Genomic DNA, 26,175 nt, shown 5'->3' on the forward strand with positions numbered 1-26,175 from the left:
CAGCCTCTCTTATCAGATTCTCACTTATCTTTCCCTTCCCTTCTCCAGCAGGGTAGGAAATGCCTTCTCTGAAAGGCTGGACAGGCACTGCTGGGGTGGAGAGCTGCAGCCTTTAGCAGAGTAAGCAGATACCAGATTATGAGGTAACTTAAGAATTCAGCTGGTTAATCGAGCATGTGGCCTCCAGATCCTTCCCAGCTCCAGCCCTGCACACCCTCGTGCCTTGGGGCTCCCATATGAGAAATATGTGTTTTATGCACACAGGGTTCTTCTCCATGGAGGATTTCCAAGGCACCAGCCTCTGAAATGCTCCTGGCTGCTGCTCCTCTTGGAGAGGAGACAGTCCCTTGTCACCGGAGAGACATCTGCCAACCTGAGCCCACAGAGGGAGGCTGAGGGTAAATTACTTCTTAAAAAGTCACTTTAACTGCTTTTTTCTCACTTGGGTCAGAATGACCTCAAGGAACAGAATAGGCTTGGCTGATCTGGCTGTAGTCCCAGCCCTTGCCCTGTAGATGCTGAGTAACCCAGCCAAGGTAGAGCAGAATCAAGCAGAAGGTCCCCTGCAGTGTGGGATGTCACTGGACCATGCAGAGGGATTAGGGTTTGTGCCATTCTCAGGTTAACACTTTGCAAACACTATTTGCAGGCAAGAAGTGATAGTTCCAAACACGTTTAAATAAGTTTAAAGACTGGGCATGCATATTCCTTAGGGTTTAGAGTGGATGGAGCAGGACAGTGGGGTCCTCAGAAGTGGATTTGAGATATACAGTTGCCTTATTCCTGTTCCTGTTGGGGTTTTTGTGGGAGTGAGGGCACTCACAGGGCTGTGCTGGCACCCTGGGCCCTCTTGAGGACCTTCCCCTGTGCTCCTGGATGCTGTGGGAGGGCATGAGCTGCTCTGGAGGTGGAGCTGGAGTGAGCAAAGTGCAGGGTGGGACTTGGGAAGCTTTGGGAAGCTGATTTACCAAATGTGTGGTCTGGTGGAGCCACTGACATCTCCCTGGCAAAAGCACCTGTGAACAGGCAGCTGGGATTTCCCTCTTTTCCCTTCCTTTCCTTTCCCTGCACTGTTCCTGTTAAGCTCTCTTCACTGCACTCACCCTGATGGTCCTTCTCTTGGTTTATGTCCTTCAAACTCTTCCCTTTAAACACTTAGTCATCACTTAGCTAAACTACTATATACAAATATAGCTCTTTTGATCTTCCTACGTAAATCAATACCTCCTGCCCTTTCATCTTTGTAGGGGCTTTCTCTGAGCTCTCTCCAGTTTACTACCTGTCTTTAAAAGTGAGCTGTCTTTTCAGCCTGATTCTCCACAATTTTCGGATTTCCTGAAGCCCCAACAGCTGCAGGAAATGGTGGTAGCTCCTTGCCACCTCCCTTTACCTTTGAGTGGTACCAACTGTTACGTACAGAGCATCTCTTGTCTCCTTGGGCTGCTGTGGCTCTTCACAAGCCTTGTCAGCCTGTTCTGTAAGTGAACAGTGATGCAGCCCAAGCTCCCGTTCCCAGGGGAGGTCTCACAGGACAGTGAAAACCAAGGCACAAGCCAGGCTCAAAACTGCTGTGCCATTTTGGGGTGAAGGATGCTTGTCCCACTTGGGTTATAGAAAGGAATTCCTGCAGTAATTGATGGCTGTGGAGATGAACCCAACATTGTTTGCAACAACACAGCAAATTCCCAGGGAAGCTGTGGCTGCCCCAGCCCTGACAGTGTCCAAGGCCGGGTTGGATGGGGCTTGGAGCAACCTGGGATAGTGGAAGGTGTCCCTGCACGTGGAAGGGCATGGAATGAGATGATTTTTAAGGTCCCTCCCAACTCAAACCATTTTGGGATTCTGTGAAATATGTGACATGAGTACAAGGAAGCCCAAGATGAGTGAAGGGAAATGAGCTGCAGGTAGCAGCTATTTGTCCCTGCAGGGTGGGTAACTGGGCATCCCTTCCTGAGCAAGGCACTGGAGCATCCTCAGCCATGGCTGGTGGGCTCAGGTCTCAGGCTCAGCAGGGAGCCAGACCTGGGACACGTGGGGTGGGATGCTTTTGTCATCTCCGTGGCAGGGATGGATGGGCTCCTGTCACTGCTTGGCTGGAACCGTGGGAGCAGCAGGAGTGTCCTGCTGATGTACAGCGGGAGGTGATCCTATGCCTTGATTTAGTGTGGGTGTCACACACTAAACCCGGCTCACACTTCATCCCAAGTGTTTAGTCCCTTGCTTATGTTACATTTGGGAAATAAAACTGTCAGTGAAATGGTCTTGAGCATGTGACCATGGCTTTAGGGCAAGAATTAAGGCTCTCTATAGGGCTGGAAGAGACCATTGTGCAATTCTTCCCCCTCTCCTTAGCCTGTTACCTCCAATTACCCTGGGACCATTCCACCCCTTGACTGGGAACACTGGGAAAGCCATTAAAGCTATTACAGTAAAAAGTCTTCCCCACCCCCCCCACCTCACTTCTAAATGAAAGGTTTATAATAGCAATAAACCCTTGATTTTAACATCTCCTTATGGGTCAAATCAAAGCTGGTTAGAGCATGAGACAGGGAATCTCACCACTCTGCTCATCCCCTCTGGATAAATGGAGTAGTGCTGCCATGGGCCATATAGCTTAATTAGTCCCTATTCTCTGCCGTTCCTTAAAAACATCCTTTGCAAAGCCTGGGCAGCCTGTCTGCGTCATATTTCCTGCGTTCTCAGAGGTGTTAATGAATTCATTAATCACTTAATGGCAAGGAAGGTCTTTAGGGACCGGCGTCGCAATTTACTGCTCCCAGGAGGAAAACTCTCTATCGCTGCTCTAAAGTTTCAGCTCCGCTAATTTGTGCCAGCAGAGCTGCTGAGCTCCTTCCTGCAGTCCTTGGAGTCCACATGGACCTCCAGCATTGTGGAAGAGCACGGAGTGATGGGGGTGGGAATTTCCAGGGTGAGGTCTTGTGCTGAATGATGAAGGTTTCAGAGGCTGAACAGGGCAGAGGAAATCTCTCCCTACCCTCGTACTTGTTTTCCTTTTTTTAACCCCCACTGGAACAGGCTTCCTGAAAAACCACTGCAAAAGTTCCTCTGTGCACTGGGCTTGGAAATGCATCCCAAGCCTTGCTGGCTTAAAGGAAATACAGACTATGGCAGTGTGGCTGTGTAATGTGGTCTGGGATTGCAGGCTAGGCCGTGAAATGAGCCTGTGAATCTTTTCTAATTGAAGAACGTCAGGGTGATGTATTTTGACTGAAACTGTCAGTTCAGATGTGAGTTTGAGTGTTTGCATTTCTGTTCAATGGGAAATGTTGATTATTTCAGTCTCTCGCCCTTGGAGCGGGAGAGTGGTGGGTGCCAAAGTTCCCCACAAAATGGCTCTTTTGGCTTCTTTCTAATCACAGGGAGAGGAGGAGGTGAACAGAGCCCTCCTCTCTGCTAATTCCCTTCCACCAGCCTGTCATCACTTTGCAATTGCACCTTTTTTAAGGATTTTTTTTCTCCCCGCTTCTCTGTTCTCCCGTTTAACTTCTGCTCTGGTTTCTCTTTCCATCTTTGCTCTCAGTCTGTTACTTTCCCAGGCTGAGAGCCCAGGGAAGGGCAGTGTGTCAGAAGAGGGGTAGAAGAGCAGGGAGAGCTGGGGGCTGCCCATGTGCAGGCCTTTGCTCCCTATCCCTGCTCTCCTCCTGAGATTCGTTCCCCAGGCTGGTGTTCTTGGCTCAGCAGCTCTCGTTAAGGGACATGTGAGATGAAAGGCAGGAGAGGAGCTACACGTTGTCCTGGGAGAGGAGAAAGGAGGGAGAGAAAGCAGGAATGCAAAACCGCTTCATTGGAGGAAGCACAAAGGGAGGCAATTTCACTAAATGCCAGATGGTCAAACTGAAGCAGAGACATGCAGAGCCCTCTGCATCCAACTGTTTGCTTTGGCAGGAGCCTCGAGCTTTCCAGTGAGAGTCTCCCAGGTGCCCTCTTCTCCTGCTCGGCTTTCCTCAGCCCCTTTGCTCATCCTCTGGACCCCTCCTCTTTCTCCATCCTCCTTCTACTCCCTTGGATCTCTTTCCTGGCCTCTCATCTCCTGCTGCTGTCCGTGATCACCTCCAATGCTGATGTGATTAAGAGCAAAGACTGAGCACGGAACCACCTGGGCAACCACCCTTCTTCCTCCAGGAGGAGATGTCTCTGTCCAACAGCAGGCTTGTTGAACATGGGAGCTGGATGCATGGCCAGGCAGGGGAAAGCTTTTGTTTGAAGGTATTCTTTAATACATGAAAAGATATCCATGTCTTGAAGAGTCACACCTATTAAGTATCCATTGGTTATTTAATGAGTGGGTTTTTTACAGTTATTACTGTTATTAAATCTGAATTTTCCTACGCTGAAAACACTGCCAGGGTTACCTATGGAGTTGCACTGTCAGCTTCAGGAAGGTAAACAAGGTAAAGATGGTGGGAATGGGAGTTTTTGTGCTTTTCTTTCTTGGGCAATGTCCATTTAGAGGTTATTTTTCTCCCTGTTGTCTTCAATAAAATTCCAGATAACAATGGTCAAGATGGAGATCTACAGAACAGCATAATAAGTATTTCAAAATTTGTACAAACCAGGGACTATGGAAAAGGCAGCTGAGCTTTCCATGGGCTCATACTGACATATATGTTTATTACCAGCTATTCTTGCTCAGATTTGAAAATACAAGTTGTTTGCAGGTTGTTCTCCTGGTTTAAATTGTAGAGGTCTGTGGAATAAATACAGGCAGAGTGCTGATCCTGAATGACTGGATCCCATTTCTGAGGCATTTAACTCAAGTTGGCAGCACAGCTCCTAACAAGGCTCAGAGGGAGAGTGGAAGCTTGGGTGGAGGCAGTGGGATGCTGGGAGCCTGAGCAGGGCAGGAGATCTGCATTTCCCTTTGTGCAAATTAAATCAGAGTTTAGGCATCCCAGAGATTGAGGGGTGGTACCCGCACAGGGTGGCATCTTGCCACTGCCAACACAACACTGGCAGTTCTGGGCTTGTTCTTCCCATGAAGGAACGTTGATGATCCTGGGAGTCTTTCCAGTTTAATGATTCTATGAGTACAAATTTTGTCCTCCCTTCCCTGAGAGATCTATTGTTTGGTTTGGCTGGAAAGGCAGCAAGATCCTTGCAGGCAGAGGACCCATCACTCTGGGGGAACTTGGAATAGTTCAACTTGGACATCACCCCAGGAGATGTTGCTCCAGACAGAGCAATCAGGAGGGACTTTGTTCAGCACAGGCAGAGAGATGCAGCTCCCAAGGGGCTCCCCTGTATATGAGCAGTGTGCTCTCTGCATTCCAAACATTTATTACCCTACACTGCCTTCTGTGCCTTTTACAACAATTACAACCCGTGTTTGCCTTGTTGTCTCCACAGTACCTAACAGGAATGCCATCATTACTCTAGTCATTAGCAGAATGGAGGTTGTTGTCTGGAGCTGCTGGCTCGTGCACTCCAACCTCCCATGCTCCATCTTCCTTCCAGGGGGCTGTTGTTGTGCTCAGCAGGGTTGAACCTGAGGGGGAGAAGAGGTAATGGAGATTACAGAGAGACTTGTTTTGAGGGAGTGCTGGTGGGGGTCAGGATCAGCAAGGGGGACTCAGGGATGCTGCTCATGTCAACATCCATGGAAATCAGAGCAAAACAGCCCCTTCCCTACATTCCTTCTGTGCTCGGTGTCTCTTAGCTCTGTTCCTGGCAGTCCAACCTGATGCTTGGACCTGAAGAGATGCTTTTCCTCTGGTGGTGGAGATCTGTGGATGAAGGGGAAAAGGCTGGAATTCAGCTGGCAGCTGCTGTTAATCCAGCCATGTGCAGCCCTGGTGGTAGCAGGTGGCAGGGATTCTGGATCCACTGACTCTCTCCCTTTCCCTGCACAGAGATCCCCATCTTAGCATATGGAAGCCCCAGCAGAGATTCTGGACCTGCTGGGTTCCCCTTGATAAACCAACAACAAAAAAAGAGGGATGGGTAGATTATGTTTTCCCACACGAGCATTTTTTCATGTATCTTCCCTCCTAGCCTTTGGCAACCCTGAAACCCTTGGAAGTTCATTTAGATTTCCCACATTTCAAGGGTGCAGCAAAGATAAAGCAAATATTTTAACTATGGGATGTGGGAGGGAAGTTGTGCTCCCCAAAACAATCCTGCCCTCTGTTCACCTTTCCTACGGAAAATGCTGAGCTTCACATTTCAAATCTCACATACATTTTTCTGGAAATGTTATCAAACTCTTTACAGAGCTGCTGACCAAATGGAGTGTTTTGTTTAAGTTCAGTAACAGGTCTCATTAAAACATAAATGATTGTTTTTCTCATTATGGTAAAAAGGAAAAAAAGAAGAAAAATCTTTCATAATTTTTCTATTTTCCTTCAATTGTTGAAATTTTGGGGAACCAGAACTGTTAAGTGTCTATCTCACTGGGGGGATTCCAGAGGGAAGGACTTAATGGCTTGGAATATAAACATAATATTCGCAAAAAAAGAGGAAAGTAAGAAACAAGGTTTATTTGTTGGTTGTTTCTTTTTCCCCAAAATATTGGTCTTTTGCACCACAGTGCAAGAATTGTCACATTCTCCCATGGTTCATTCTCACAAGGTTTGGTTTCTCAGTGTTTAAAACCAACTTAACCTTTGCAAGACCTTTGCAGGACAGCCACGTCCTCGGTACTTTTTAACTCCAGCTTCACATTGACTGTCCTTGTTTTTTATAGGAAGCTGGGGAAAAATTATTTATGGGCATATTTTCCTCCTTTCTAAATGCAAATTATTAATTCAAGTGAAGATGTATAATTGTTTCCTGATATTAGGTATTTTTAGGTGTGCTCCCATCTGAATGCTACAAGCAGGCCTTTTTCCATTATCCTTTGGAAAGAAAAACAAATTTCAATGGGATTGTATTTGTTGAATACTGATGAAAGTAACTGAACAGAATTTAAAATTTACATGGGGAATAAGGTATAAAATGTGACCTACTGAGTTAAACTATTTGCTGTATCTTAGCAGACTATCATCATCATTGAATTGTAGCTGTGATAAAATATAACTCGTAATGCAGGGGATAGAATAATGTTTTTTATAATGAAAAGTGCATTTCCTGTGTTCTACCAAACTTGGAATACTTGGAGCAGAAGTAATAACAAGCATATATAATGAATGACCAAAACCTGTGTGTATCCAATTACCCTACAATGCGATACTTAAAAGTTTTTAAGGATTGTCTTTGAATTTTGAGTAAAGTCAAAAGGAAAGGTGATTTCTGGGGAAGTCAGATTGTCCCTGGAGCTGATGCTGCAGAGATTTGGGTGATCCTACCAGCCCAGATTCACAAATTGTTGGCCCAGACCCTTGAGTTCTTCTGGTTTGTGACATTTAGAGGAGAAGATTTTGTTCCTTGGGAGTTGTGGTTCCCCTCCAGAAAACAGAAAACCTGTCCTGTGCCATTCCACCCTTCAGTGTGGAAACCAAAGTGGGTTGGGAGGCCTCACAGCTGGGTTGGGGAATGCTGTTGATCCTCAGCCCTGTGTTGTTATTAACTCACAGAACCCTGAGCCCACAGATCCCACAATCACAGTGTCCAGACATCAGGCATCTTCTGGTGGCTGAAACTCCGATTGAGATGGTGACAGTGATGGGGGGTGTGGAAAACAGGAAAACTGTGGATAATACTTGCAGCTTGGAATGTGGGCTGTGTGGCTCTGCAGGAAGAACGGTTGGCTGGAGTGAAGTAGCAAACTGCAGGACCCTGATGATGCATTTCAGCCTTCGGAAAGCTCTAATTGATCTTTGGTACAACAAGCCCAGCTCCTGAATTGGATAAATCTATCTATAAATCTGATGATCTATCTTGGGCTGTGCTGGGATGACCTTGGCTGGATTGGTGCCCACCAAAGCTGCTCCATCACTCCCCTCCTCAACTGGAGGGAAAACAGAAAGCCTTGTGGGCTGAGATAAGGGCAGGGAGATCACTCACCAGGTACCATCCTGGGCAAAGCAGACTCCACTTGGGGAAAGTAATTGAATTAACTACCAACCAAATCAACCCTATGTGCTTGAAAGGAGACAAGACCACTGTTTTTTGGCTGCATTTGTGTCCTGGGGATCCTCCAGTGCTGCCCTGAATATCCGCTGGCATGGAACACATGGCCCACGGCCTGGGAACCTCTGAGCACACCCTCTGAAGGAGGTTGGACTTGGTGACTTCAGTGTCCTGTGCTAATCCAGGATCCTCCTGCTCCCACTAGAGCACCAGCAGCAGCGTTGCAGTGACCAGAGAGCCAGGGCCCCTCATCCACATCCACCTCTGCTCAGAGGTAAGGAATGATGCTGAATTCAACACGACAAGGAGGGCAGGAGAAGCAGAGGGACAAAGACCAGGGCTGAGTAGCTGGGACTTGCTGCTGCTCTTGTTTGTGTTGAGTACCTCCATGGGGGATGTTCTCCACTCTGTCTCAGCACGCTGAGAGGCCTTTAAGTGAGAGGCTGTGGTTTACAGAGTCAACAGATTTAAGCAGGCTTTGAATATTAATTATTAATTACTCCTGGAGAGTGCCATACATGAGATTGGTGGAGTAGTTAACAGCCCTGCCTCCTCCTCCCCACAGACACGCTCTTGCTGTCAGATTTCTCTCCCCGACCCAGACCCCAGCGCTAGAATTAGGCCAGAAACTATTTTCCAGTTGAGTGGCTTTTAATGGGCTCTCCAGACGTTTTCTCTGCATCCTGTGAGTGACTAGATATGTGGAGAGCAGAGTCAGTGGGACTGATTCATTCTCTAAGAAGTATTACGGTTTTAACTAAGTGAGGCTTGGTGTTGCTGGAGGTTGTATCTCATTCTCCAAAAACAGCCACTAATTACCCACAACACAGGGCAAGGGGCTGCTCTGGAGAAGCCCATTTGCAGGAGTCCTGAGGGAAGCTGTTTTTCTGGTGAAAGGCATGGTGCTCATCTTTTATGGGTCATCTCTCATAGGGAAAGGATCTTACCCAGGGTTCCTGGGAGTGTCTCACCCACCTCAGCTGTGGCAGAGTGAATGAAGTGGTGTTTGGTGATGAAAGTGAAGGTTTAGGGGTGGTTCCACATCCCAGCTCTCTGCAGGTGTTCAGAAGGTATGTGTCTCTTACAGCTTTTCAAGCCATTGAGGTGCCACTTCCTTCCTGGGCTGTCCCTCCCTGTGTGACACAGCCTGTTTTAATTTCACCACGCCCTCCCTCGAGGTCACCCACACCTTCTTGGGATCTGAGGTTTTGTCCCCGTGAAGGGACTTGCCATGGAACAGGAGTGCTGTGAGGGAAGGCACTTTGGGGTGACACTGGGAGGTCTTCTGCTGAGCTGAGCCAGCACAGCTCTGCTGGCCTTAAGTGTCTGGCTGAGTCTGGGCTGGTGTTGTCTTACAGTAGTGGACAGAAAAGACACTCCAAAATCAGAAGTCAGCCAACAGAAAGCTTTGAGTCTTCCCTGGTGGCCTCATAACATGCTTTGTGAGAAGCTGAGGCCTGCTCCCCAGTTCCCCTTCCTTCCCCCGTGGTTCAGTTGCACATCTCAGAGCGGTGGCTGCAGCGCTGCAGGCTGAGCAGAGCTCTGTGTGCGGGAGCCAACAAAAAGATGAGCCACGAGTCTCCGGGCAGATCCAGCTCCCTCTTGACTCCAACTCTTGAACTGCCTGGCTTCCTCCACCTCCTGGGATAGAAATTTGGGATAAAGCACAGCCCTCATTACGGGAACTGCTCAAGCAGCAACAAAAAGGGCAGTGGAGAGGAGGCTCGGGAGCTCCCTGTGCCAGAGGAAGGAATATTGTGATCTGTTCGCGGCTGCCTTGTTTCCAAACACCTCACACACTTTGTTCGTGCGCTGGATTAAGTGGCCTGCAGAATTTAATTCCTCTGGGAAAAAAACCCAAAACAAAACAGGCTCCCCACCCCCAAAGTGCAGCGATGCCTTAATTGGGCTGTGACAAAGCTGAACGTCTCCTGAGCCGGGAGCGGGGTGGGGGTTGTTTGGAATTCTGCATCCTAAGAGCCGCGGCCGTCCTGTGTCTAGGCAGACAGTTTGGCAGGGAAAGTCACAGCTGGGTGATTCCAGCTCCCCCAGGCCGCGGCTTTTCGAGGGAAAACGCTGACAGATCGGCAGCTAGAGCGAACAGGACTCTCATAATTTATTTTTAATGCCACGCTGTCTTTAACTGTGCAATTTCCTCCAGGGTGTTTGCTTTGAGCTCGCGGGATAATTACATCTGAGAAACCAGGCTAATTACAGTTAACAGCCTGAAAAAGGGAAGGCCCCCCTTCCCAATCCCCCACCCGGGTTTTTCCAGCACCGTTCCCCGCGACGGCCCCTTTTCCATGGAGGAAGTCGGTTTGTCCCGGCGTTGGGACGATCCCTTCCCATCCTGGCTCCGCAGAGGTGACGCTTCAGTGGTTTGTGTTGGGTGGGGACGTGGCAACCCCTGCCAGGGCTGTGATGGGGCACTGATAGCGGGGAGGTCACCGGTGATGCCGTGGCCAGGGTGGCAGTGCCCTCTGCGGGTGGACCAGCCTGCTCCGTCGGGAAAGGTTGCTCCGGTGAGGAAGGATGCTTCCCTCAGCCAAGTGGGGAAAAAATCCTGGATTTCCCAAGCTTTTCATGACTTAGGTCCAGCACTGTGGACCTCAACATGAGGAAGGACTTCATTTGAGGGTGTCGGAGCATTGGAGCAGATACGCAGTGAGGGCCCAGAGAAGGAGACTCCACTGCAGTTCCAGCTTTCTGGGGAGGGGGAGAGGAGGGGCAGGCCCTGAGCTCTGCTCTGGGGGAACCAGGGACAGCACCCAGGGAATGGCTGCAGCTTTGTCAGGGCAGGGTCAGGTTGGATCTCAGAGAAAGGTTCTTCCCCCAGAGGGTGGTTGGCTCTGAACAGGCTCCCCAGGGCAGTGGGCACAGCCCCAAGGCTGCCAGAGCTCCAGGAAGTTTTGGATGATCCTCTGGGTCACAGGGGGTGACTCCTGGGGCTGGGCCTGTGCAGGGCTGAGGATTGGACTGGATGGTCCTTGTGGGTCCCTCCCAGTTCAGCACACTCTGGGATTCCAAACCTATCTGGATGTGTCACCTGCTCCAGGTGACCCTTCCTTGGCAGGGTGTTTGGACTGGATGATCTCCAGAGGTCCCTTCCAACCCCAGCCACTCTGAGATTGTGTGACTGTGCAATGAATGCAGGTAACTGGGGAACATGTTTTCTCCTTCCAGTTCATCCATTCCCATTATCACCTGCAATTACTCTGTGACATGCAGGGCATGAAGTGCACATTGGGGTAAAGGCGCCGCGCTAGCACCGCGGAGACCCGGGTTCGATTCCCGGTCAGGGCCACTCCCGGGCAGGTGGGGCTCGTTAGCCCTTAAAGGCAACCCACCTACGTCCTAAGGACCTCGCTGCCACCGTCCCAGCTCGCTTGGCCCCGGCAGATGAACCTTAGGATTAAAGGGTGGGCTCAGTTCCGCGCACACTGTGTCTCACCTAAAAAATCCAATGCGCAGGCTGGAAGGTGGAAAGACCTTCCCCGGATCTTCGCTCGCGAAGACTGGCCATTATATTATTATTATTATTATTATCGCCTGGCCTTCCCATGGAAAGATGCTTTCCCCTCCTTCCTCCACACTGTTTATTCTGCATTTAATATAGGCAATTTTTTTTAGTGGGGGGGTTGTAAGTGTGGTTAGCTATGGCTTGTATAGGATAATTAATACCTTTCTTAGTCCAAATGGTGAAAAAAAAGTCTCCCCCCAAAAAATCCAACCCAAACCTGACAAGTGTGTGGGCTTGGATTCTCGGGAGACAGGAGCAGCCTCTGCATCCAAGAAATGTCCTTGTTTCTGTCTTTATCATCTGCTCTAATAAAAGCTCCCAATATTTCCTCCAAGCCTTCCTGACTTAATTTAGGAGTTCAGGCTGGGATGAGGAGCCCACTGGGCTGCAGGAACATGAATGGGTGGGAGGGATGGGAATTCTGACTGAGGCAGCACAGTCAGAGTTCCCAAGGCTTGATGTGCTTTCCCCAGGAGCCCAGGGTTGACAGGTGTGGTCCAGGTCCTCGTGGTGTTTCTGCTGGGCTTGGCTCTCCTTGCTGAGGCTGAGTTGCCCCCAGTGCCCCCCCAGCACAGCCCGTGCTCCATCAGGAATCACTCTGGGAACTGAAAAGGCCTTGAGTGCCGCCTTGCTGGAACACCATGTGGTTACTGAGCTCTCTAGAGAACAAAATCTAAGAGATCTGAAGCAAAGCAGCCCCCTCTGTGGCCCCCAGCAGCCTCAGGTGCTGCCTGGCACTATATCCATGCATTTGCTCTCCGTGTTTTTACACGATCCGGCCTCTAATTCTTGCAGTCTTGAAAAATAATTCATTTTCCCTTCTGGGATTCCAGTTCAAGGATTAATTTAATGATTTCTTTTTCTTTCCCATTGTTTGTTTTTAATGATCAAGGTGATAGTTATAAATTGTTAACAAGTTCTGGTGGAAATGGGATCCCTGGGAACTTCTTTTACACGCTGAATAAAATAACAGAGATTGATTTAGCAAAGCTGGTTGAGTTGCTGTGTCTTCAAAGATTATCTTGGTTCTGCATGAAAGGCCAGATTTTTGAGCAGTATTTAGGCCTAACTGAAATCAGGTGCTCAAGCACCTTCAAAACAGGAGAAGCTTCTGTCTGTAGGGAGTGATAATATTGTACGTTAAATCAGGTAGTGTATTAGAACTCACTTTTTTTTTTTTGGCTGGGTAATTTTTCAGGTGGATCATTTCCTCTGGCAAACCGCTGAGCAGGCACAGAAGGATTATTTTAGGAAAAAGGCCCTTTCTTTCTCTGCTGGGAACAGCCCATATCCCTGGAGGCCACTGGGACTGGTGAGGGCGGATGCTCTGCTGGTGGCATCTCCACGGGACTCTTGGTCTGAGAGCCATGACTTTGCACAGAGGCAGAATTTGTGGGGTTACTGTGGCTCATTTTGCTTCACTCTCCTTCTGCTCAGTGTTTGCTGATGTACAGAGCATTTACTCCTGGCAATTATTCTGATGAGCAGGGGGTTGTGTGAAAACTGCAAACAGAGCTTTCTGGGGAAATGTCTTCAAAGGATGATCTCCTTTCGATGGAGCTTGTAATTGTTTAATGATTTTTTATATGGATTTCCGTGTGGGCTGCAGGACAGGCAGGGCTGGTTTGTCAGCAGAGAGCATCTGCTCGTGCTTCACCCTCTCGTCCCAGTGGCTGGGCAGCTGCTTTCTGAGCGCTAGTGGAAATTGCTGATTTCAATTTCCCTTGGTTGTACTGCTCTGTCTCAGACCCAAACCTTAGACTTGTCATGTTTTTTTTTTCCAATTGAATCAGCTGTCTGTCCCAACACCCCTTGGCTCTGACATCCTTGGTCTGCAGGGCTGTGGAGATGCTGCTTTACAACCAAAACAGGCAGGACCACCAGGACCCCAGGTCCTGCTCTCTTCTACTGTGGCCCATGATACATCTTGTCCCTCTCCTAAGCTGAAAAACCATTCCAATTGCATTGCCTTTCCCCCTAATTGCTTGGACAGGCAGGAGCCTTATTCTGGTTTCTCACCTAAATTTATTCATGAGTGAGTTGTGACCTTTTGCTGATGTTGTCCTTTCACCTTAAACAGCACTTTCTCTTCCTTCATGTTAAACCTCCTGATACAAGGAGAGAGAACAATTTTACCACCTCTGCACCTTCATTTTCTTTGACTAACAAGTCAGGTTTTCCCAGCAGCTGTCTCTTGCAAAAAGGCCACCTTTGCTCTGATGATCCTTGGAGCCAGTCCCAGGCTGAGCTCACTGTCCTTGACCCCAATTTTGGGTGACAAGGCTTGCATGGTGCCTCACACGCAGTGTCACCAGATACCCTACAGCAACTTTGCCCACCTGAAGCACAAACTTACTTATAGTTCTGCAAAATGCCTCTGTGCAAAGGACTTCTGTGTTTGAGGAATGAGATTTTAAAAGGTTTGATCCCTTTCTCAGTGAAGTCACAGTTGAATTTCCCATTGATTGCTGAGGTTGTGTGTCCTGGACTTAATAAACCTTGTTACTGAGTGCCAGAAGTGGTGAACTCCTCTTGACATGATAAATCCCATGCCAGAGGCGTTGATGTGTCTGACAGGGAGCTGAGGGCAGCAGGAGCTCAGAGGAGGTAATGGAAGTGCAGTGCCAGGCATGGATCCCCTTCTCCTGCTCCCTTTTGCTTCTCTCAAGGATTAAAGAGCATATAAATAATGTAATCTCTTCTTTTTTTTCTTTTTAAAAAAGGAGAAAGAACAAGGTGAAATTGTCCCCTTGGCTCCCTTGGCTTGTGTAAAGCTGGGAAGGACTCCAGAGGCCAATCCTGGGCAGGATTTTGGACACAACTGGTGCTTTGCTTTGCATCTGAGGTGTCTGAGTCCTTTTACAGAGGTGGGAACACAGGGAAGAGGATCCTGAGCAGCCTGATCAGTGGAAGATGTCCCTGCTTATGGCAGAGGGGTTGGACTACATGACCTTTGAAGGTCCCTTCCAACCCAAGCCATTCTAGGATTCTGTGCTCCTTCTCTCCAGCCACGGCCCACAGAATTGGGAACTGCGGTTGAGTCCTAAGGCTGGCTGGAGATCAACCAGAGACCCTGTCTGATGGAAACAGAATCCTTCTGTTTCCTGATCTAAGCCCCATAACACAGAGCAGATGTAAAGGTCTAGCAGAGACCAGGAAACCTTTTGTGTGTGAGGTGGAAGCGAAGGGCAGCGCTGCCAGAGCAGGGAGTCTGTGGCAGGGAAAATGGGATCCTCTGGGCAGCGCAGACCTGGCTCTGCAGGGCAGGGGCACTACACTGCCATAGAGTGTAAGCTGACTTTCTAGAGCGATCCCGAGGTCACAGGTCACTAACGCCTGCAGCACGACCTGCAGGGTCGGTGGGATGCTGTGCCTGATCCTGCCTTGCCTCGCTGCTCCCTGGAGGTCCCTTCTGCGTCAACCACCTCCCGCGTGGTGGCCCTGGCAGCTGCTGAACAAAGCGAGGGAAAAGCAGGCCCAAGCTGTGCAATTTGCAGATGATCTGTGTACCTGCTAGTTCCTAACAGATGTTTTCCTTTGCGTGACCATTTGTAAGCTGCTTCCCTGTCACAGGCTGGAGTAGCTGTAAAGCTGGGGAGTGAGTGATATCTCCCACCTGCAGGAGCAGCATTCCCGCTGTAAAACCTGCTTTGCAATTTCAGGAATCTCCCATTACACGGAGTTTTATACCCAGTGCAAACCACGGCAAAATGAGTCTGTTCAGTATTTTTGACACAGGCTGTAGAAAAACATAAACTAGAAGATAAGAGCTGCAGGAACTGGATGGGAGCCACGTGACTCCATATCCTCTCCGAGGGGCAGCCAGGAGCGGGTGCTGTGAAGGGAAATGCAGCAGAAGGCAAAGCTGCCTTGTGTTAGATCTGCTCATCATCCCCAATAGCTGGAGGTTGCCTGCAATATTAATATCACTTTCAGCAGAGAAGTTGGTATTTAGCTGTTGTAACTCCAGCTATTCTTGTTCCCCGTGTACGTGCCGGCTTCCTCTCCGAAATGTCACAAATTCTTGGCCACCACATCTTCCCGTGGAAGTTGACTCCAGGCTTTAATTAGTCATTGTGGAAACCCCGTGTTTCCTCCTGCAGGGCTGTACCTGGGTGGTGTCAGCAGCCCTGAAACGCTGGGTCAGTTATTATATGGTTGATTCTGAGCAGCAAAACATCACCATGGCTTAACTATCACAGGCTTGGGTTGTGCTTGGCTTTTCCAAGAGGTCTTTAATGCATTGAAGGACTGCAATTCCTCATCTCCTGGGCAGGTTGGCAGGTGTATGGGAATGTTATACCATCCTTTGAGTTACCCTTGAGGGGAAGGGGGGTCTGTATGAGAAAGGCTGTGGATTTTTCTCAGCTTCTTGTGAGCTCAACCACTGAATCCTCAAAGTGGTCTTTGGAATAAATGTGCAGCAAAAAGTGAAACAAGCCAGGAGGAGTCTTATGCTGAAGAGAGGAATTTTGCAGAGTGCTGTTTCCTGGGATGTGGCACTCTCCAAAACAACCCAAGCCTTTAGGAGCCTTGAGTGTTTAGGAGGGAGGGATGGGTGCAGCTCTATGGGGGAAGGAGGATGCTCTGCATGGGAAAGCAATGCTTGCCCTGCTGCACCATGTGGCTGCATTCCCAGAAATGCCTTGTTCATCCCCTCTGGAGACAGACAGTACTAAACCACAGGGATGACTCTTGGAAATCTGTTGCTATGTGCATTTTGCACCAAATTCCCGGGTGGGTTTACCTGCAGAGATGTGTGGGAGCCAGTTTGGATTCCCTGTGGGTGCTGCTGGAGCATGTGGCCATCTGTCGGTAATGGCTGCTTCCCATCTGCTGTGGAGCTGGGACCAGGACAGGCTTCAGGGAGGGACCTCCAGGCATAGCATCCTCCAGAATGGCTCCATCCAGCACAGCAGGATCAGGCCTCTTGCAGCAGCTAAACTGAGAGCAGAGTGGCCTCATCTGCAATATTGGGGCAGTTTTGGGTGACACGATATCAGAAAGATCTGAAGCTATTAGAGAGTGTCCAAAGGAGAGAATGAAGATGGAGAAGGACCTTGATTTGAAGCTGTGTGAGGACACTGAGGGCACTTGGTGTGTTCAGCTGGACGAGACTGAGGGGAGACCTCACTGCAGTTCCAACTCCCTGGGTAGGGGCAGAGGAGGGGCAGGACTGAGCTCTGCTCTGGGGGGACCAGGGACAGCACCCAGGGAATGGCTGGAGCTGTGCCAGGGCAGGGTCAGGTTGGATCTCAGGACAAGGTTCTTCCCCCAGAGGGTGGTTGGCTCTGAACAGGCTCCCCAGGGCAGTGGGCACAGCCCCAAGGCTGCCAGAGCTCCAGGAGGGTTTGGATGATCCTCTGGGTCACAGGGGGTGACTCTTGGGGATGTTCCTGTGCAGGGCTGAGGGTTGGACTGGATGATCCTTGTGGATCCCTTCCAACTCAGATATTCTGTGAGTCCCTGAATATAAATTTCTTTGCTGTGTACAACAGAGGAGGAACCTCTGTCACAGGGTCAGGGTTTGTTGTGCTGCCCATGGGCCTCCTGCCCCACAGTGTGACCTTGCTTTGATGGCTCAAAATGAATATGAGGGGTCAGGTGCATCCCTGTAACCCCCAGCTCAGTGTCTCCTCTTCCCCTCACAGTGTGAACTGATCTGCTCTGACAGAAAACTCCAGGAGATTTAAGATGACACCTGCCTTTTAGGGAGAACGGGGTGAAAGATGTGGGTTTGGGGTGAAAGTTGGTCTAGGGTGAGGAGCAACACTGACTGGGGCGTGTGTGGGGTACAGGGAATCTTGCTTGAGACATCTAGAGATAAGAGACTTCCGAGGCAGGACACAAAAACAGAGGGTATGGAAAGGCAAGGAGCATCCCATGTCACAGATTAAAGGCAAACAGGCATTTTTCCATGAGTAACTTCAAAAACCTGGGACAAAATAGGAGCCAAAAAATTCCCTCTGAGACATAGCTCTAAACAAGGGGATTTTCCAAGCCAGCCCAGATCTCCCAGCCCTCTTCCTGGAAGGGGCCCAAAGTAACAAGCACTATTTAACTTGGAAATCTGGGGAAAGGGGAGACTTGGCCCTGCCAGTGTGACCCCCTTTGCTCTGTGTGCAGGGGGAAATTTTTCTTCCCTTCCCTCGCCTGTTGTCAGATTTAAGCCCAGCTAACTGACAAATCCATCTCTTCAGAGATCAATTACAGTGTCTGGTTGCGAAGCCTGGAAATCCAATTAACTCCTAAATATTTTTTTTTCCCGTTTTAAAACAAAACAAAACAAAACAAAAAAAAAAGAGTGAGGGGAGAGAAAGAGGGAGACAAAGAGGGAGAAGCATATTAAAGCGGGGGCATAAATCACCTGGAAAACATTGCAAACATTAAAATAAACAAGGACGAATTTCAACTTCATTTGTCTCTTTTTGAGATTCTGTCACTGATTTATTTTACTGCTCTGTCTGAGCTTCATTTTTGCCATTGCTCATATTCTCTGTCTCTGGAGCAGAGCCCCAGGTCCGGATGCTGCTGTGCTGATGCCTATGGAGAACATCATCCCTTCTGCAGGGCTCTGCTCCCCTCACCTGGGGCTTTCAGGGGTGCATCCTGCATTCAGGGGCTGAGCAGCCCTGCCTGGGTGTTTGGGAGAGGAGTGTGACTCATCAGACTTCCCAGGAGGAAATAACTCTGCTCCTCAGTCACAGACTTGGACTTTTTGCAGCCAAACTGAACCTCTCCATCTCAACCTCGTGTCCTTGATCTTTTACAGGACTCATTCCCTTTGGTCAGCTCTGCCACACCCTCAGGCTTCCAGGAGGCTTCAAGGAGACTCTTCTTCCCAAGGCAGTGGAACGGTGTCCATGTGGAAACTTGCTGTGCCCATGGAAGTGCTGAAGGTGAGCAGGGCCCGGGTGTGTCTCAGCCTGATGGTCTCACAGAGATATTTAGAGGGAAAGGGAAAGGACTAAAGACTGATTTATTTGTGAAGTTTCTGGTCTTGGGAATTGGCCAATCGAGGGTGTGGCAAGTCCCCAGTGATACAGCTGCCTACCAAAATAAGGGGTGTGAATGGCAGTGGAGAGACAAGCAGCACCTTTGCCTGATCAAGAGGATTTTCTCTCTCAAATTCCTCCTGCTTGGCTGGAGCCGTTTTCGGGTGGGAATGCAGGTGGTACCAGTGACAGACACTGAGCACCTGTACAGTAGCTGCAGGTGTGATGTAGTTTCCTTCGGGGTCTGGAGCGGCAGCAAGGTCGGGAAAACCCTGGGACATCCCAAACAGGGAGGGGCCAGCCCTGGTCTGGGACAGGAGAATCTCTGTCTCAGGCAACAGGGCTTTGAACCTGAAGCATCTGGAGGTGGTCCTGGGCGGGGCTGAGAGTCGGACTCATGGTCCTTGTGGGTCCCTTCCAACCCAGCATATTTCGTGATCTGGGCTGCTGCCTGTAGTCCTTGTCCCCCTCCTAAAGAAAACTAAAGAAGCTTTAGTTTTCATTCCAAAGGAGAATGAATAATCCTCGGGGGCCGGTGTCAGGAGGAATCGTCCCCCTTCCTTCAACTCTATCAGAAACTCTTCAAGAGGCCGTTAACAAATAACCTTCCCTCGGGAGAAATTAGCTCCCGGTCCCAATTCAATAGCTGCTCATTTGGAGATGTCCTTGTTCCCTTGTGCGAGTGGCTGATCTTCCTTTGAATCCTGCTGTTCCCGGACCCCGTGATTGCTCCCAGCAATCACGAGCTGCACATTAGCAGCTCATGCACTGATTGCTGAGCAATCCCAACACAACCTTTTGTGAAAAGTTTGGCGAGTTCAGAGCTCTGCTCCCAGGAAGCTGCACAGATCTCACTCCTCGCATGTCCTGGCGAGTGAGGCTTCAGATGAGGGCTGGTTTGCCAGGGCTGCTGTGCAGGGGAGATCTGTGCTTGGAGTCTGGCTTTAGAAACAAAATCTTGTAGGCATTGTCAAGGAAACCTGGTGAGAGCACAGAGTGGTCCAACAGCCTCCAGGCAGCCTGGAGCAAAAACTCTGAGATGTGCAAATAGGAATCCAAATGGATTATTTCTTTTTCCCTCCAGCCCAGTGTTGCAGAATAGGAGAATGGCATTAGGATAGCTTAAAAAACCCCTGAAAACCTCCTCCTGTGTCATCTTGCCCAGACCTTCCAGTGAGAGCTTGTGAGTGAATTCACAGAACTACAGGATTGTTTGGGTTGGGAGAGACCTTAAAGATGGTTTTGTTCCACCCCCTCTAAGGGCAGGGACACCTTCCTCTACCCCAGGTTGCTCCAACCTGGCCTTGGACACTTCCAGGGATCCAGGGGCAGCCACAGCTTCTCTGGGCAACCTGGGCGAGGGCCTCCCCACCCTCCCAGGGAAGGATTTCTTCACAATATCCAATTTAAACCTAATTCACCCAGAGATTGGCCCGTCAGACCGGCCTGTGCTACAAACTCTCCACTCACCTTAATTTCCAGAGCTGCCAATGAACATAGGGATGGATACCCAGAGAAATCCATGTCCAGCAGGACAGAGCAGGCTATGGACAGTTGTTTTGCCAAAGACATTTCCCTGAGAAACCTTTGTTTCAGACAAAACCCATTACTCAGTTTATCAATCCCTAGTCACACTTCAAATTCCTATATCCCAATCCATGGGATAGATTAGATAAGCTTAATTTGAAATGTGAAAGCAGGCTGGAAATCATTGCTGTGCAAATTGTATAGAGGGTGGGCTCTTTTTTTCTGTTCCATGGCTGAACTAGAATTCAAATGAATGAATAAGATCCATTCTGGTAGTTCTCAGTGAGAAGTATTTTTCTTTGGAAAAAGGACAAAAAAATAACGAAACCCCTCCCACCATTTTATTCAAGCCCGAGTGAAGCTTTTCGATTTGGGGGGAATTCAGTTAATTTTCCTACTCCTCAAAATGGGTCAACTTTTAAATAGAAAATGTCACATTGAAACAGAAAGCTGAATAGAAACGTTTAGAAAATGTGAGATTGTATATACATGTATTTGGAGGTTTAACGACATTGTGGATGGAAGGAAAGCATCCAGGCTATTTATAATGCAATTAGGCTGAGACTGAGGACTAGTTTTTGCTCTCAGTAAACTGCATCTCTATTTCATTTAGAACAATCTCCTTCCTCATTCAAAGCCCCTTCTCCCAGCTATGGCTGGGAATATATGGCTGTAGCTGGGAATACAGAGCTTTATAGAGCTGGAATGACTGTGGCTGTCCTGTGTCACATAACTGCAATGTTTTCCTTTTCCAAGGCTTTCCAGGCGTGCTCCCATAGGGATGTTGATATTTGGGAGCCAGGTATGGTGGTGTGATGTGCCAACATGAAACCATTCTCAAGGAAATTTGTTCCAGCAACTTTCCCCTGCAGGTTTTTCCCAAGGTTTTTCCTCTTCTCTCCTATTCTCCTGCAAATGTCCTACACCATGTTTTCCATTCATTATTAAAAAAAAAATCTTACAAAATCCTCTCCTTTCTGGCTTTTTTGGTACCTTTCAGTGTTCCTTCACCCTCTCTCCTTGCAGTTCTGGATGTGTAAGTACTAAGTTGGTTTCTATTCTCACTGTGGGGGTTGGTTTCCAAACTGTTTATTGAGTAATAAAAAGAGACAATTGCAAGTCATTGCCCAGGGATAATGTGCTAATACTTTTATGACTGGACAAAGGGTTGGAACAGCCCCCAAATGGTGGTGAGAAGGAAACCTGGGATCTATTGCCAGCAGAGGAGAGGGACAGTCACTGCTGATAATCAAAGCTGGTGCAACAACTGTGAGCTATTAAAATTGCTTTGGGGGTGGGGGGCTGGATGATCATTATTGCTTTCAGAGCAGAAGTGGTTGAAAGCTTTTTGGAAGGTGTTTAGAAATCAGTGCTACTCAGGGGGAATATGATGGACCACCATGACTGCTCATGTTCAAGTCCACCAGGCCAACAGCTTAAGGCCGGGGGTTCCTGGGAAAACAAAGATTAAAGGGTGCTAATGCCTTCCAGCAAACATGAGTTATCCCAGAGATAACAGAAGGATTAAGTTTCTCCAGGCACTTGAGTCCACCAAGCAATGCCACAGCCTTGGTGCTGCAGAGCAGAGGCAGAACCTACTGCTGCAGGGGGACTGTTGGACTGCACCCACCCGGGTGAGACCTGTCCCATCCCTCTCCCCCCAGACCCTGGGGGTTTCATTATTTTTAAGCTGTATCTGTAGCTAGTTTAGCATGTGAATTATTGAGGCTCCTGATGAACCCCTGGGCTCTGTGTTGCTGTGGGGACAGCAGGAGCTGGGGTGGGTGGGGGGAACAATTTAAAATTTCCAATGTGCCCCTGACCACCCAACATGGGCATTAAAATGCTGCCAGAGAATCAGGAGTGAACAGGAGTGCTCAGCTCACCTGTCTGAAAACATTCTGGGGTGCTGTGTCCCTCTGGCCCTCTCCAGGAGGAATTTCTACTCATTCTTGGGAACAGAACATCATATTGGCACTATCTGGTTATGGAGTTCAGTGGAGGATTGACTGAGGAGGGCCCTGGAGAGGCGCCACTCTCTGCCCATTCCCAGGAGCAGGAATGAGCTGTCCTTCCAAAGCAGCAGCAGATCCAGGCCTTGGAGTGGGCAGGAAGCCATGGAACTGGGAGTAGCTGTCTGCAGCTGCCAAGCCCTCCCATTTGTATGTTAGTGGTGCAGATAGAATCTCATAAACTGGCCTCCATCCTGCTTTACTGTGGGTTTAATGAGCGGAGGAAGAACTCGGCTGTTTATTAAAACATTAGACAGTAAAGTTTAACAATAGACAATAAAGGGTTTTGTTTTTCCATCCTTCTGACTGTCAAAGCTACAGCACTTTGGGCTGGAGAGGGACCTGCTCCCAGTCTCCGAATGCAGAGTGACAGGAGGGGGTTGGGACAGAGGCAGGGGAGTTGCAGAGGAAGAAATGGAGGCTGAAGCAGAGCCTGGAGTGATGGGACTTGGCAATCCCCAGAGCACCACACGGGGTCCAGGTGCTGGGAGTGGTTCTGCTGTCCCCGTTTCAGGCACAAGGAAAGGTGAGAGAGGAAACCACAGCTGCCTGACATGGCAGCAGGACCTCAAGTGACCAGGAGACCTTGATCTAAGAGGACTGAGGGAGCAAAAGGGAGGCAGAAAGTTTGGATGGACCTTTCTTCCAACCAGGGCTGATGCTTTAGAGACACCCCAGCCTTGGGGCTCTGCATTTGTCAGTTTGCACCCAAAAAGTAGATCAGTTTGGGGGCATCAGGGCCCAACTGACCAGACCCCCGTTGCCATTGTGAGACAGCAAAGCCCCTGGTGTTCCCTGTGCTTGTCCTGACCATTCCCTGCCAGCCACTCTGGCTCAGGGCCCTTCAAGCCAGGTAGCAGGAACGTGCCATTGTACATCATTCTGTCACCTGGGAACAAACTGCAGTCCTACAAGGCTTAAATGGACTCAACTTGCCTCCTCAGCCTGGAAAATCTCCGTGCATCTCAAGGATTAAATCCTGACCCTAGTGAAAACAAGTGAGCATTTTCCAGCTGACTCCGGGGGGCTGAAATTTAATTCCCAGTTTTAAAGGCTCTTTAAAATCAGCTGTGATATATAACCTGGCTTCTCAGCCTCTAAATACCTCAACAAGATTGGCAGCGCTCCAGGAGGGCCATGGACAGGATTACCAGCAAATCCAGAGGTCAGGAGAGAAACTGGGGAGCCCGGTTGGGGCAGAGTGGAGCCGCAGAGCTGGAATTGCCTCTGGCTGTGGCTGTGGTGTGGGGGAAAAGCTGGGAAGCAGGTGAAGTCCTTTGCTTTTTTAACCATGGAAGTGGTGTGGATACATTTCTGTTTGTGCTTGCCCGTTTTGGAGTGTGTTTGTGCAGACGTATTTATGCACACACACTTCCTCCCCGCAGGTGCACACACCAGGATCTGTGTATTTCCTCAGCCTGCAGTGCTCCATAAACTGCAAAAAGCCAGACAAAATATTAAAATTAAGTCCCTTATCACTGCCAAGTCATCAGAAACTAATATTAGAGCTACTGGACAATTTTTTCCTTGAACTATCCCCACTTCAAGATCCTGATATAATGATTCTTTCCATAGCGCTTTTCATTCCGTTATTTATAAGAAACAATGTTCAGTCCTCCCTTGACAGTATTTGCAGGGCTGCAGAAAGCAGTGCGGCAGAAAGGTGGGAGAACAATTTTGGTGATGTTTCCATAGCTACCTAGCTGCTAAATGTGGTTTATTCCATTTTAAAGTCACCCAACACACACACACACACACACACAGATGAACCCTCTCACACTCACAAATCCCCAAATGCAGGGCACTAATCCCTGCTCTGCCTATTCCAGCCTAATCTGCCATTTGTATATTTAAAGGGCTACTTGCTGCATAAATAAATGGCTGGATAGAGCAGGAGGATAAACATATTGTTTCGCTCTTGCTCCTCTCTCCGACGTGTGTGTTCCAGTTGGTCCCTGGAATATTATTACGGGTATTTTTACCCAGCCGTTGAGCACCGGGGAAGTCAGAGGTAGGAGGGTGTCCTCTCGTGGTCTGTGGCATCTCTGCAGCCTCAGAGCAGCCCGTGGAGAAAAAGAGGGGGAGAAGGGGGTGTCTTGGAACAGCGCGGGGGATTTTAGGGGAAAACCTCTTTGGATGGAGCTTCCTGATTCTGGGACCACGTGCAAAACCATCCCGGCATCCTCCTGATCCAGGCAAAGGGGAAATACAACCCTGTGCTTGCTGGGCAGCAGCTGCAGGCCACTCTGCACACTCAGTTTTCTAAGCCTATCCCTGGAAGGAGGTAGAAAATGAGATGTGCGGAAGGGGATAGCTGATACCAGCCTTCCAGAGCCGAGGAAGTTTGCCCTGGGAAAGCATGGATGTCTGGAGAGAGATGTGCTGTGTTAGAGAGTATCCCAGTGTCTGTGATCCCAGTGCACAGCTGGAGTGGAGGGAAGGGGTGCAGGACACCTTCAGAAATGCCTAATGTGTCATCCTGAAATCCCACATGGCAGCTTCCTAGCACGAGGGATTCTGTGATCCCACTGATGGAGCAACACAAGGGATGCTGTGATCCTGCTCCTCCAGCAGCCCATGGATGCTGTGATCCTATCCTGGAGCATCACAAGGGATGCTGTGACCCTGCTCCTGGAGCAGCCTGAGGGGTGCTGTGAGCACCTGGATCTTCATCCCCCCACACCCTTCACCTGCTCTACAGCCACTGGGATCCACTGTCTGGAGGGGCTGGGAGGAGGATGAGGAGCCTGAAGGCTCCTGTCGTGTCCCTCACCATTAGCACTGAGTGTGTGCCATGTGTGCTCTGCCAGATCAGCCTTTGGGGCAGGCTGGGTCCTTCCCTGGCTTTGCAGATTCTTCCCAGCCCTTCCTTCTAACCTGCAGCTTGGGCATCTGCTCCCTCTGGAGTGACTTTCCAGCCAGCCCGGTGCTGACTGTATGGGGTTTAACCCTCTCCCACCCATGCATCATTTTCCATGGCCCCTGGAATCAGTCCCTTCCAGGTCTGAGTTTCCCAGTGCTGCACTGCTGGAAATCCTGGGTGTCTCTGCAAAATAGGGAAAAGCTGGAAGCAGGACAAGAAATAGATACAGGCAGGGACAACAGAGAGTCCATCAGAGAAGAAAAGAAGACATACCCAGCATGAATTTCCCACCTGAAGGTTTATCTGACTGTAAATAAAATGTATATGAGGGTGATATTCTTTACTCAGAGGGTGGGGAAGAGGTTGCCCAGAGAAGCTGTGGCTGCCCCTGGATCCCTGGAAGTGTCCAAGGCCAGGTTGGTCGGGGCTTGGAGCAACCTGGGCTAGTGGAAGGTGTCCCTGCCCATGGCAGGGGGTGGGAACAAGTCCCTTCTGACCCAAACCTGGTATTCTGTGGAAAGGGTTTCCTAAGGAGCTTTTTGCAATGACAGGAATAAGGAACTCTCTTGAAGTGGAGAATTTTTGTCACTCTTTTTTTTTTTTCTTCTGCCTGGAAAAAAAAGAAAAGAGGGAGTGAAAAACACTGCTGCAAATTGGGTTTTATTAGTGTTTGTAACCAGGTGCAAAGCAAATAAATCATCATTGGAAACCAAAAGCACCTCTGACCGTCCCTCAGCTTCCTGATTGTTTTGCAAACAGGAATGCATCCTGTTGTTTTGCAGGTTGCCTCTGCTCCACAAGTTTCCTAGGGTCTGCCAAGGTGCCAGGCGTGGTTAGTCACCACTCCATCCTTTTGGAATGCCTGTGCTGCACAAGGTGAGGTAGCAGATCCCTTTGGGGCATGGCTGGGATTCAGCCCAGCCCAGTGTGGCTCTGCCAGCACAGGAGCAGCGAGGCTGTGTTTGCATGGAGCTCACAGGTGGGATAACCTGGCTGCAATTGTCCCCTGGTTTAATTGTCCCACCTCTATTCCTTCCCAGGCACAGACCTGGCTCTTCCTGGCTTTTGGGAAAAGATACTCCCACCTTTCTTTTGAGCCCTTTCTGTAGAGCTCAACACGCTCTGCTGTGGATCATTCACAGGATATTCTGAGTTGGAAGGTTCATCAAGGATCATCAACTCTTAAGTGAATGGCCCATATGGGGACTGAACCCACGACTTTGGCTTTAT

General features: G+C 49.3%; 1 long non-coding RNA gene across 8 annotated transcripts in view; it reads left to right on the forward strand.

Moving 5' to 3' along the window:
* The window catches only part of LOC126646621 (uncharacterized), a 95,521-nt gene that overhangs the window by 32,408 nt on the left and 36,938 nt on the right, over positions 1–26,175 (forward strand). For 6 of the 8 annotated variants that reach the window (XR_007630337.1, XR_007630341.1, XR_007630338.1 and 3 more), the window contains exon 3: positions 18,321–18,447. This is a non-coding gene — a long non-coding RNA (uncharacterized LOC126646621). Of the gene's footprint in view, positions 1–18,320; positions 18,448–20,826; positions 21,026–26,175 lie in introns of those variants that run through there. The other 2 variants (XR_007630336.1, XR_007630343.1) reach the window with 1 other exon arrangement.

This window comes from Myiozetetes cayanensis, unplaced genomic scaffold (genome assembly GCF_022539395.1).
Source record: "Myiozetetes cayanensis isolate MyiCay16 unplaced genomic scaffold, myiCay2020 scf36, whole genome shotgun sequence".
NCBI classification, from domain to species: Eukaryota; Metazoa; Chordata; class Aves; order Passeriformes; family Tyrannidae; genus Myiozetetes; species Myiozetetes cayanensis.